The 11691-nt window shown below is 43.6% G+C and overlaps 1 protein-coding gene across 7 annotated transcripts in view; it reads right to left on the reverse strand.

Moving 5' to 3' along the window:
* Positions 1–6970, reverse strand: part of PRR14L (proline rich 14 like) — a 60725-nt gene extending 53755 nt beyond the window's left edge. For 2 of the 7 annotated variants that reach the window (XM_059408897.1, XM_059408895.1), the window contains exons 1-2: positions 6792–6967; positions 4944–5066 (exon numbers count right to left, since the gene is read on the reverse strand). The gene's annotated coding sequence lies outside the window, so the exon portion shown is untranslated. Of the gene's footprint in view, positions 1–4943; positions 5067–6791 lie in introns of all 7 variants that reach the window. The other 5 variants (XM_059408901.1, XM_059408899.1, XM_059408898.1 and 2 more) reach the window with 4 other exon arrangements.
* Between the last annotated feature and the right edge of the window lie 4721 nt (positions 6971–11691).

Genomic DNA, 11691 nt, shown 5'->3' on the forward strand with positions numbered 1-11691 from the left:
GAGCTATCAAGACTGAAGCTGAGGGATGAGTCGGGACCAAAGACAGATCCTTTCATTTTGCACCATTCTGCCTTTCTGGTTTTCCAACCTGTGGTAGATAAATTTACTTACTCACGTTCCTATGCTTTCATCCACTGGGTGTCCTTATTGTTTTGAAGGACTTCTCCCCAAAAGTTAAGACATGACACTACTAATTTAAATACTAGAAATTATAGGAAATCAGACTGCTGGTCCATTAAGTTCAGAGAACACAAGAGGGCTGATGAAAAAAAATGAATCCAAAAAAGCAGCAAGGAGAGATAAACTGTTGTGTCCAGGAGTACGGTGAGAATCAAATGAGACATTTTAATAAATGGTGCTGACAGAAACATATCCTTTTTGGAGCTACAATCTTCCCCTTTCTCCTCTAGCTCCTGGATATTTTTAGAGGCACTTTAGATTTTAGGCCACTGAGGCGGCGGAGGGGGGGGGATTAACGGCTAAAGTAGAATTGCTATTGGATGCCAAAAAAGGGAGGAGGTGCTCAATTTTCATTTGGCTCAGTTTCCCTTTCCCAACAACAGATACAATCCAGTTTTTGGTTATCACACCACATACAGACCAGCAGAGTAAGTGCAGGAAAGGATACTGTAGAAGAGCAGATTTGTTGATGGAGATCAGCTCCCTGGGTCTCTTGCCCCCATGTGCTCAAGAGCTCCTCTCTCTTACTGCCACTAAGGTGTGAGTGTTCTCAAAAGTTTAATCCTTGATATGCCTCGCATTCCAGGCTTCACTTTTTTGATGCCCTCACCTTTTTTGCAGCCTTTCTGCTATGTAGATGACTCAAAACTCTCCCTTTAAGTACAGGTAACCATATGAGCCAAACGTTCCACTCCTAAGTACGCATGCACAAAAACTAGTACACAAATGTTCACAGCAGCGCTATTCACAATAGCCAGAAAGTGGAAACAGCTTTTATGTACAACAACTGATTAATGGATAAGCAATGTGGTACACCCATACAATGGAATATCACTTGGCTGTGAGAAGGAAGTGAATACTGATTTGTGATAGAATATGGATGAACCTTGAAGACATTACAGTAAATAAAATACACCAGTCAAAAAGAACCATATAAGATCTCATATATATAAAATATCCAGAGTCAGCAAATCTGTGGAGTTAGAAAGTGAATTAACAGTTCCTTAGTGAGGGCTCGAAAAACTGGGAGTGACTGCTAATAGTTTTTTGGGGGGGCATAAAAATGTTCTAAAATTGATTGTGGTAAAAAAAAAAATAATAAAAAAAATAAAATTGATTGTGGTGATGGTTACACAACTCTGTGACTATGCTAAAAACCACTAAATTGTACAGTTTAAACTGCTGAATTGTATGATATGCAAATTATATCTGAAAGCTGATTTAAAACAAAAACAAAACACCTATCCCCAGCTCCCATGTCTTCTCAAATTCCTGACCTATGTTTCACTTATAAGGATGGTACCTCTCCCAAACTTAACATTTCCAAGATAGAACCCACTCAACCCAATAAATAATTGGGTCTCACTACATACAAACAACAACCAGAAATGAAGGTAAGTAAGATGTTCTCAGTAAACTTACATACTTATTTTTTTAATCCATTGCCTCTCTGAGTAACAACACCCCCACTATTCTAGAGGTCAGACTTGAACCCAGACACAACTGTATCTGACCTTCCACCTGTTGCTCCATTAGCACTTGTAGTCCACAAACTCAACTCCCATGGTTTCTCTAACAAATCCCACTCCTTTCCATCCCCATGGTCCTAATTCAAGATTTGTTTCAAACACAGGATCATACACAAATACACATTTACTAACAGATCTGTATCATGAAGAGGCAATATTGATAATCACATAGAATGGTTCAAAATATTCATCAAGGAAAACAGAGCTGTTATGTTTCTTGTACATGCTTCTATGATATAAACTGGCATTTGCCAAAACAGAATTTTAAAGCTTTGGTCACTCCCAAATAACCTCCAATTTACAAAAGCCAAACACCACAAAGCTATCTATCACTTCTTGAATTTTCTGTTTGGAAAAGATACAATTCTAAGAATTTTCAATCTGTAAATCACCTAAGCACATTGGCTGTTGAAGCAAAATAGACTTCTCTCCTTTTCTCCTTGCCCTATCCTGGGTCCTTGAGTTTCTGAAGAGTATCTGCAGTTGAGTCACCCAGGACAGGGGAGTCTCTCAGCTGGAACCCTCGGAGTTGAAGTAATATTTAGATGTAAGCCTAGAGTAGCAGATTAAAATTATTCTCAGCTCACTAGCTTGTACCATCAAATATTGAAAATGCCACAGACTGTAGAAACAGAAAAAAATTTTAAGAAGACATTCAAATTCTTTAAAACTAAATTTCTAATTACACCGGAACAATTAAAGATGATGGTGTAGAGAAACAACTCTACAAAGGAGGTTGCCTGGGATAGCTGATCAAACTAAACATCAAAACTCTTTTATTATGGTAAAATATACACATAAGAAAACTGTCTGAAAGAATATAATTAATATTAACAGTATTACCCTAGGTGAGAAGATCACCAACAACTTATATGTTTACTTTTTTTTTTTAACAGTAAGTATGTACTACTTTTGTTAAAACATTTTAAACACTGTTTCCCAAGATCCAAACAGGAATAAAGAATAACTGGTATATGGTTTCACTTATCTGTGGAGCATAACAAATAACATGGAGGACATGGGGAGATGGAGAGGAGAAGGGAGTTGAGGGAAACTGGAAGTGGAGGTGAACCATGAGAGACTATGGATTCTGAAAAACAACCTGGGGGTTTTGAAGGGGTGGGGGCTGGGAGGTTGGGGGAGCCAGGTGGTGGGTATTAAGGAGGGCATGATTGTATGGAGCACTGGGTGTGGTTAAAAACAATGAATACTGTTATGCTGAAAAGAAATTAAAAAAAAAAAAAAAAAAGAATAACTGGTAAGTGGGACGCCTGGGTGGCTCAGTTGTTTAGCATCTGCTCAGTTCATGATCCCTGGGTCCTGGGATCAAGTCCCGCATTGGGCTTTCTGCTAGGTGGGAAGCCTGCTTCTCCCTCTCCAACTCCCCCTGCCTGTGTCTCTCTCTCTCTCTCAAATAAATTAAAAAAAATATATTTTTTCTTTTATTCTTTTAAATATTTTTTAAAATTTTATTTATTTATTTGATAGAGATCACAAGTAGGCAGAGAGGCAGGCAGAGAGAGAGGGAGGGAAGCAGGCTCCCTGCTGAGCAGAGAGCCCAATGAGGGGCTCGATCCCAGGACCCTGGGATCATGACCTGAGCCAGAGGCAAAGGCTTTAATCCACTGAGCCACCCAGGCACCCCCCCCCAAAAATAATAATAAAAAAAAGAATAACTGGTAAGTGTATTATCCCTTTATTTTTATCAGTTATCTTTCCAAATGTCAGCTCTCTGCCTCAACCATAAAAATTTTTACATCAAAGTGTTAAGTAAACTTGAAAACAGTGAGTTACACATGCTCATAAAATGAAGGCAGGGGGCGCCTGGGTGGCTCAGTGGGTTAAGCCGCTGCCTTCGGCTCAGGTCATGATCTCAGAGTCCTGGGATCGAGTCCCGCATCGGGCTCTCTGCTCAGCGGAGAGCCTGCTTCCCTCTCTCTCTCTCTGCCTGCCTCTCCATCTACTTGTGATTTCTCTCTGTCAAATAAATAAATAAAATATTAAAAAAAAAAAAAATGAAGGCAGGGATTTATAGCTTAATCCTTACTAATGACTTGTAACCAACCTACTGGGTTAGCACACTGGGTAATTATCTAGTTTGAGGTATAAGCAAAAAATAAATAATAGATTGACAAACTCTTTTTTTTTTTTTTTTTTTTTTTTTTTTTTAAAAATTTTTTTTTTTTTCTTTAGAGAGAGACAGTGAGAGAGAACATGAGCGAGGAGAAGGTCAGAGAGAGAAGCAGACTCCCCATGGAGCTGGGAGCCCGATGCGGGACTCGATCCCGGGACTCCAGGATCATGACCTGAGCCGAAGGCAGTCGTCCAACCAACTGAGCCACCCAGGCGTCCCTAGATTGACAAACTCTTAACAGCTGTTACTGGCTTCTCATCTTTACCATGACACAAATTAGAATTAGACTGCTTAGGGAATGGACTTAGCCCTGAAAAAAGACCCATATTTATAGGAGTATGCAGTAAAGTTATCCCAATAATGGAAGAAATTCTTTTGAACTGAGAACAATCATCTCAAAACCTTTCCATGTCAACTGCAACAGCAATGCTGGGAAGCAGTCTAGTTGCTGGTCTCCAAACAGGGTCCCTATCCTGCTGCCTGTATGGTCTTGAATGTCACTTAACTTTTCTTCCATGTTTTTCACATGTAAAATGAACAAGTTAAACAAAGTAACCTCAAAGGGTCCTGCCACCCGTAAGAATTCCATGACTCTAAATGATAACTTTTCTATTTCTCTTTGTTTTTCAAAGTACATCTATAGATATCAATAATGGTGATAGAATTCCAACTAAGCCCCACTGTGGCACTCAAGGTTTACACACACAAAGTTTTTTCTTAGTGGCAACATTAATTCCTATCCTACCAAATAACAAAAACGTGAAAAAAAGAAAATAAACTACCAGTGAAAGATTAACACTGCAGCTCTCAATCTCATTAGAATACATTTTATAATATAAAAAACCTGACAAAGTGGTTTAGTAGTTTAGTAGTTCAAACACTCCCTAAAACAAAAGTTCTGGGAGTACAAAGTTTACAGCAGTAAGTAAAACGTAGAAAAAAGAATCAAACAAAGAAAAAAGCGGAACAGAAAACCATGTGCCCAATAATCCCCAGTCTGAAGGTCTCCCCTCCCTTTAATTCCAATGCAAAAGGGCTGCTCAAAATGAGAACAGTTAACACTGGGCGCTGCCACACTTATGTCAAGGGACAATACTCACAATATCGATCAGGCCCTCAGAAGTTCACAACATTCCTTTCACCTTGAGAAAGGGGCTTTCTTTTCCAAGATTCGGACACTGTAGCCAATGCCTCCATGAGGGCATTCGTAGAAGGGGCCTCTTCTTGAGGGACAGAGAAAGAAGAATCTTTTAGCAAGATCTCTAGACAAACAGAAAGTAGGGTAGTGAAGTCTGTACACTAAACAGGGCCCAGCTCTTCAACATGGGAGTGTGCAGGAAATCTCAAAAGCATCAAGCACTGTTTCCCTTTTCCTTCCTTTATTAGCATGCAGAAAAAGGATCCCTCTGTCTCCACATGGGGAGTGAAACAGCGAAAATGCTCCTGATTTCTGACAAAAGGCTTTCTGCATAAAATATTTTCGTTTCTTTTTCAAAGGATGAGGAGAAGGAAACCATCTGTGCCACTCTAAATACACTGCAGGAAAGACTCCTCCTCTCAAAGGTAGAGTCTTATTTTCCTTGGGAGAGAAAGAAAAAAGAAGTTGGAACTCCCTCTTTGAGGAGGGGGAGGTGTGTAAATCACTACAGCAGGTAGGGGGAGTGGGTGAGGACATCTCTAACCAGTCAGGAAGTGATAGCTTCTGTGGACAAAGGGAAAGCTGGCTTTTAGTATCTGTCCTCCCTCCCTCTTGGAGTACAGACCTGTTTCCAAAAACAAAGTCTTTTCTCTTGATTATTCTGAGGCCCTCTTTGTTAATCTGGGGAGCATGGAAGAATCTAAAGGGAGTAGAAATGCCTCTTTCTCCACCCCAGGATGGGGAAAAGTCTCCTTTCCAGTGAGAAAGGATGGATTGAACACCTGTGATGTGGGGGTGGGGACGGGAGGAGGCATGCATGGAAAAATCTGGGTCTCTATGAAGATATTAGTTTTCTTTCTTTAAAAACAACAATAACAGTAGCAGCAACAATGACAGCAACAGTCTACCAAAAGCTTGTTATGTCCTAAACACTTACACAAATTCTCCCTTAGCCCTGAAGACCATGCTTTCTACAAAGAGGACCCAAATTAGAGATGGGCTAATTGAGACTCAGGAAGGTTGAACAACTAAGCAAGGTCACGAAGATGGAAAATGGGAGACAGACTTGAAACTACCACATTCCAGACGCCATGCTCTTAACTGTGCAAGGGAAAGGAGCTCATTGCACACCAAGAGACTTGCGGAAAGAGAAGAGAGCCTCACTCTGGGGACGTGATTGGGGGAGGGGGGAAGAGACTGACTTCTAATACCACAAAGTAAATTCAGGGTCTTCCTCTCTATATCTAGGGTTAAAGGTGAAAAATAAAAGAAAGAAGGTAAGTCTCTCTTTTACAGGGAAGGAAGACACCCCCCTCCCCAACACTTTTAGGCAAGTTGAATCTTGCTCTTCATCGAGAGCGCTGACCAAATCGGGGGAAAAGGTCTTGTTGAGGGGTTACCTACTACTGCTCCTATTGAAATAAGTTTAGAATCGCCCTCTCGCACCCCGGGAGCGAGTGTCGCATGGCTGACAAACGCACAGGAACTGGGGAAGAGCGGACGCCCACAACAAGGGGCGTCGCCCTCCTCGAGAAGTTGGGGGTCCCCCGCCGTATCGAGGTGGAAGAGGAATATCTCTCCCCCGTCGGAGCCATGACTCGAAAAGCCGTTTCCCCCTCGCGACGCGGGGTCTCCTCCCTCTCCCCAGGTCGTTCCGCCGCCCGCAGAGCAGCCTACGTTCCCGTCGACACCCCAAGAGGGAGGGGAGCCCGGGCTCCCCCTCAGCCTGCAACGCCCGGTAAAGGGTCCCCTCGGGATGGAGAGGGGCGGGGCGGCTGCGCCCGAAGCCTTCCCGCCCCCGGCCTCTTACCCTGAGGCCTGCTCCGCGGCCCGCGCTCGCCCCGCCAGGCCGGCCTTTGCAGCCGCAGCCCCGCCGCCGCCAAAGCTACCTGAGCCTACCGAGCCGAGAGAGCCCGGGGGCGCTCCAGCCGCCACCGCCTCTTCGTCTCTATGGTTTTCTTCCTCCTCACCACCCCCCACCCCGCACTTCCTCATCCGGGACCCGAGCCAGCCATGCGGGCTCACCCAAGTCCCGCCCCCGCATGCCGCGCGCGCAATCCTAGGGGCGGCTCTTCCCGCGTCCAGTCTCGGCCATGGGCCGGCCCTAGCAGCCTTCTGCCCCGCCCCTGCGCCCAGGATTTTTAAAGGGGAAAGCACCTTTGCCTCAGCTCCTATTAAACCTTAGGGCCTATTGTCTCCCCTGCTGCTACCCTGGCTAGTCCACTGTTTTCCTGGCCCGAATGGCTGCAATTCTAGGGGACTCTCACTGGCAGCCCAGGAGATCTTTTTATAACTCGAATCAGTGTGTTAGGTCATGTCAGTCCCCTGCTCCTTCCAATCACATTGAACACTAAATCTAAAGGGCACCTCGGCCTCCAGTCCTGCAGGACATCTTGTTTTAACTTCTTCAAGGCTTAAAGACTGGTTGAAATTGCCACGTTGCAACTATTTATTGATTCATTCATCATTTGTCCCTCCCCATGCTTGTTCATCATTCTATGGTCAGCACCTAGCATGGTATTAGGCGTAAGTAAATGTTCAACAGATATTTGAAGGAAGAAAGATGGTTTATTCAAAAGGGAATCAGAGGGGTGCCTGGGTGGCTCAGTTGAAAAAGTGTCCAACTCTTGATTTTGGCTCAGGTCATGATCTCAGGGTCATGAGATGGTATTGAGCTCCATATGGGGCTCTGTGCTTGGTGGGGAATTTGCTTAAGATTCTCTCCGTCTCCCTCGGTCCTTTCCTCCTGCTTGCACACACTCTCTCTCAGATAAATAAACAAATCTTGGGACACCTGGGTGGCTCAGTTGGTTAAGCTCTGCCTTTGGCTGAGGTTGTGATCCCAAGGTCCTGAGCTCTAGTCCTGCACTGGGCTCTCTGCTCAGTGGGGGGCCTGCTTCTCCCTTTTCCTGTTCTGTCTACTGCTTCCCCTTCTGGTGCTCTCTCTGACAAACAAATCAATAAAATCTTTTAAAAGAAAAAAAAAAAGAAGGTTCAGAATAAATAAACAAATCTTAAGAAAAAGTGGGGTGGATTAAGGAAGTTCAGAGAATGGAGTCAACTTGATCCAAATCACACAGCCTTATATTAAACACAGAAATCTGTTGCTTTTTGGAACTTAATAACCTGGCTGCCTATAGAACTAGAGATTTGGAGGCTTATGAGAGATTTTAATTCTCTTTTCTCTGATCAGGATATCTTTGAGCCAACATGTGGACCATTTTGGCCAAGATAGTGGTTTTCCCACTTTTGGTCAGGGCTGGAGATAGATAAACCCAAATGTCAGCTCTGTTATTTTACAGCCCATGAGTGCAAAGATCATCTGTATATATGTACAATTCATACATAGACTACTACAAAAGGTATTGTGATGATTTTTTAAAAAAGATTTTATTCATTTATTTGACACAGAGAGAGAGATCCCAAGTAGGCAGAGAGGTGGGCAGAGAGAGAGGGGGAAGCAGGCTCCCTGCTGAGCAGAGAGCCCGATGCGGGGCTTGATCCCAGGACTCTGAGATCATGACCTGAGCCAAAGGCAGAGGCTTAACCCACTGAGCCACCCAGGCTTCCCGGTATTGTGATGATTTAACTAGAAATTCACTTTAAACATGGCTGCCTTTACACAGTATCCACATTGTCCAGTACTTTCTCAGGCAACTATCTGCCTATAGAATGGGAATCTGAGAAATCCAGTATTACTGGTTTGTCTTTTTGCTTCAGGATCTAGCATGACTGTCCAGCATCACTATTGATCTTGTCTTTATTTTATTTTAAAAGAGTTATTTATTTATTTATTTATTTAAGGCGTGAAGAGGGACAGAGAATCCCAAACAGATTCCCTGCTGAGTGTGGAGCCTGACGCAAGGCTCAATCCCACAACCCTGAGATCATGACCTGAGCCGAAGTCAAGAGTTGGATGCCCAGCTGACTGAGCCATCCAGGTGCCTTGACCTTGTCTTTTTTTTTTTTTTTTAAAGATTATTTATTTATTTGACAGACAGAAATCACAAGTAGGCAGAGAGGCAGGCAGAGAGAGGAGGAAGCAGGTTCCTTGCTGAGCAGAGAGCCCGATGTGATGCAAAACTCGATCCCATGACCCCGAGATCATGACCCGAGCCGAAGGCAGAGACTCAACCCACTGAGCCACCCAGGCGCCCCTTGTCTTTATTTTAAAATGTGATATTTTGGGGGCTCCTGGGTGGTTCAGTGGGTTAAGTGTCTGCCTTCAGCTTGGGTCATGGTCCCAGGGTCCTGGGATCAAGCCACACATCAGGCTCTCTGCTCAGCAGAGGGCCTTTTTCTCTCTCTCCCTCTGCTGCTCTCCCTGCTTGTCCTCTCTCTCTGTCAAATAAACACACACACACACACACACACACACACACCCCTTTAAAATGTGATATTTTGGGGTCCCTGGGTGGCTCAGTGGGTTAAGCCGCTGCCTTCGGCTCAGGTCATGATCCCGGGGTCCTGGGATCGAGTCCCACATCGGGCTCTGCTCAGCGGGGAGCCTGCTTCCCTCTCTCTCTCTCTCTCTGCCTGCCTCTCTGTCTACTTGTGATCTCTCTCTGTGGAATAAATAAATAAAATCTTAAAAAAAAATAAAATGTGATATTTTGGAGGTACCTGGGTGGCTCAGTTGATTAAGCATCTGCCTCTGGCTCAGGTTATGAACCCAAGTTTCTGGGATCAAGCCCCACATTGGGCTTCCTGCTCAGTCAGGAGCCAGCTTCTCTCTTTGCCCCTCTTCCTCACTCGTGCTCTCTCTTTCTCTCTGAAATAAATAGATAAACAAATCATTTTACAAATGTGCTATTTTGGGGTGCCTGGGTGGTTCCATCAGTTCAGTGGCTGCCTTCAGCTCAGGTCATGATCCCAGGGTCCTGGGATTGAGCCCTGCATCAGGCTCCCTGCTCAGTGGAGAGCCTACTTCTCCCTTTCTATCTGCCAGCCGCTCTGCCTACTTGTGTTTTCTCTCTCTGTCAAATAAATCAATAAAATCTTTTAAAAATGTGATATTTTGTTAATAGTGGGCTTTTGTATTAATTTTTATTTTAAAAATTATATTAAATATTATTTATCTTGTTCCCTGAGCTTTTTTTTTTAATTTTTAAAAGATTATTTATTTGACAGATAGAGAGTACAGGTAGGCAGAACAGCAGGCAGAGGGAGAAGCAGACTCCCCGCTGAGCAGGGAGTCTGATGCGGGGCTCCATCCCAGGACCCTGGGACCATGACCTGAGCTGAAGGCAGTAGCTCAACAGACTGAGCCACCCAGGCGCCCTTCCCTGAGCTTTTTTGACATCTCCTTAACATTTTGTGCCCTAAGATAAGTGTCTCACTAGCCTTACCCAACTCTGCTCCTAGCTCTCTATTAGGCACAAAGAAGTCCAAAGGAAGGAGCATAAATATCATTCAATGCCCTGAAAGTCGTGGAAAGCCAGTTTCCTAATCAATTCCATGCTTGCCAATAATACTCTGTATTTATATATAGTATTTTAAATTATTTTAATTTGAAAGACTTAATATAACATGCCCATCATTTCATTTGGTCTTTAAACATCTTGTGAACAAGGAAATACAGGTACTTCTTATCTCCATCTGGCAAGGGAGAAAATTGAGAAAAGAGAATTTGGTATAAAGCCACACTGCCCAAAACAGGCTATTGTGCAGGTGGTTGTAGCACAGTGATCTTAGAATTGAGAATCCCCTAGACTAGATCCCCTGTCCAGGAACTAACTGCTCCAGCCATCCCTAACCTTGACCAGGCTTGACAATTTTTTTAAAAACTCAAAACCTATTAAGTTTTTTTTTTTTAAGATTTTATTTATTTATTTGACAGGGACAGCAAGAGAGAACAAGTAGGCAGAGAGGCAGGCGGAGGGAGAGGGAGAAGAAGACTCCTCACTGAGCAGAGCAGAGTCTGGACCCCGGACTCTGGGATCATGACCTTGATGGAAGGCAGGTACTTAACTAACTGAGCCACCCAGGCGCCCCTGTTAAGATTTTGTTTGCTTGTTTGTTTGTTTGTTTTTTTTTACAAGTTTTTGCCAAATTAAAAAGTGAAATATTTGCAGTTCTAAGATATGACACCAATTATAGACATTTCTCAGGAGATGGAATCAAATTTCAATGAGGGCCAGTGAGAGAGAATCTCATTAGGCCCTCTGGAATGAAAGACTTCCCACCAGCCACTGCTGCTAACAAAACAGTCAGGGGGATCTGAATGCGTCCGCTGAATTAGCAACATTGAAGTCTTTCATAGTTAACATTTTATCCCTGAAGTTTTTGCAACTGTTGCAGTTGATTACATGTTTTTACTTATATAAAAAAATCACAATTATTTTTTAGTTTTAACTTCTGAATCCTAAAACAAAAGTATGGATACCGAAAAGAAGCTCCTCTCTTCACATACCCCCCCTCCTTCCCCCACCCCCGCCTTCTCCCAATCAGGTCTCCTTTGTGCCACGCAACGTTTTCATCTTTAAACATTCAGAAAATTTCCCAAACCGTTGTCAGTTAAATGGAATTGGTAACTTGTCAGAAGTCCTTGGCGAGTTTCTGGAACAGTCCACACAGCTCTAATTTTCTTCTGGAGAACAGAAAGATGTCCTGAAACGGTCTTAGGAAGAGCTCCTCGGTCTGTGAGGAGGATGCTCGTTAGAAGCTCAGCCTTCAGAGCCACGCTGGACTCGACTGGGTCAGGATCCATC

Source organism: Mustela nigripes, chromosome 8, assembly GCF_022355385.1.
Source record: "Mustela nigripes isolate SB6536 chromosome 8, MUSNIG.SB6536, whole genome shotgun sequence".
NCBI lineage: Eukaryota > Metazoa > Chordata > Mammalia > Carnivora > Mustelidae > Mustela > Mustela nigripes.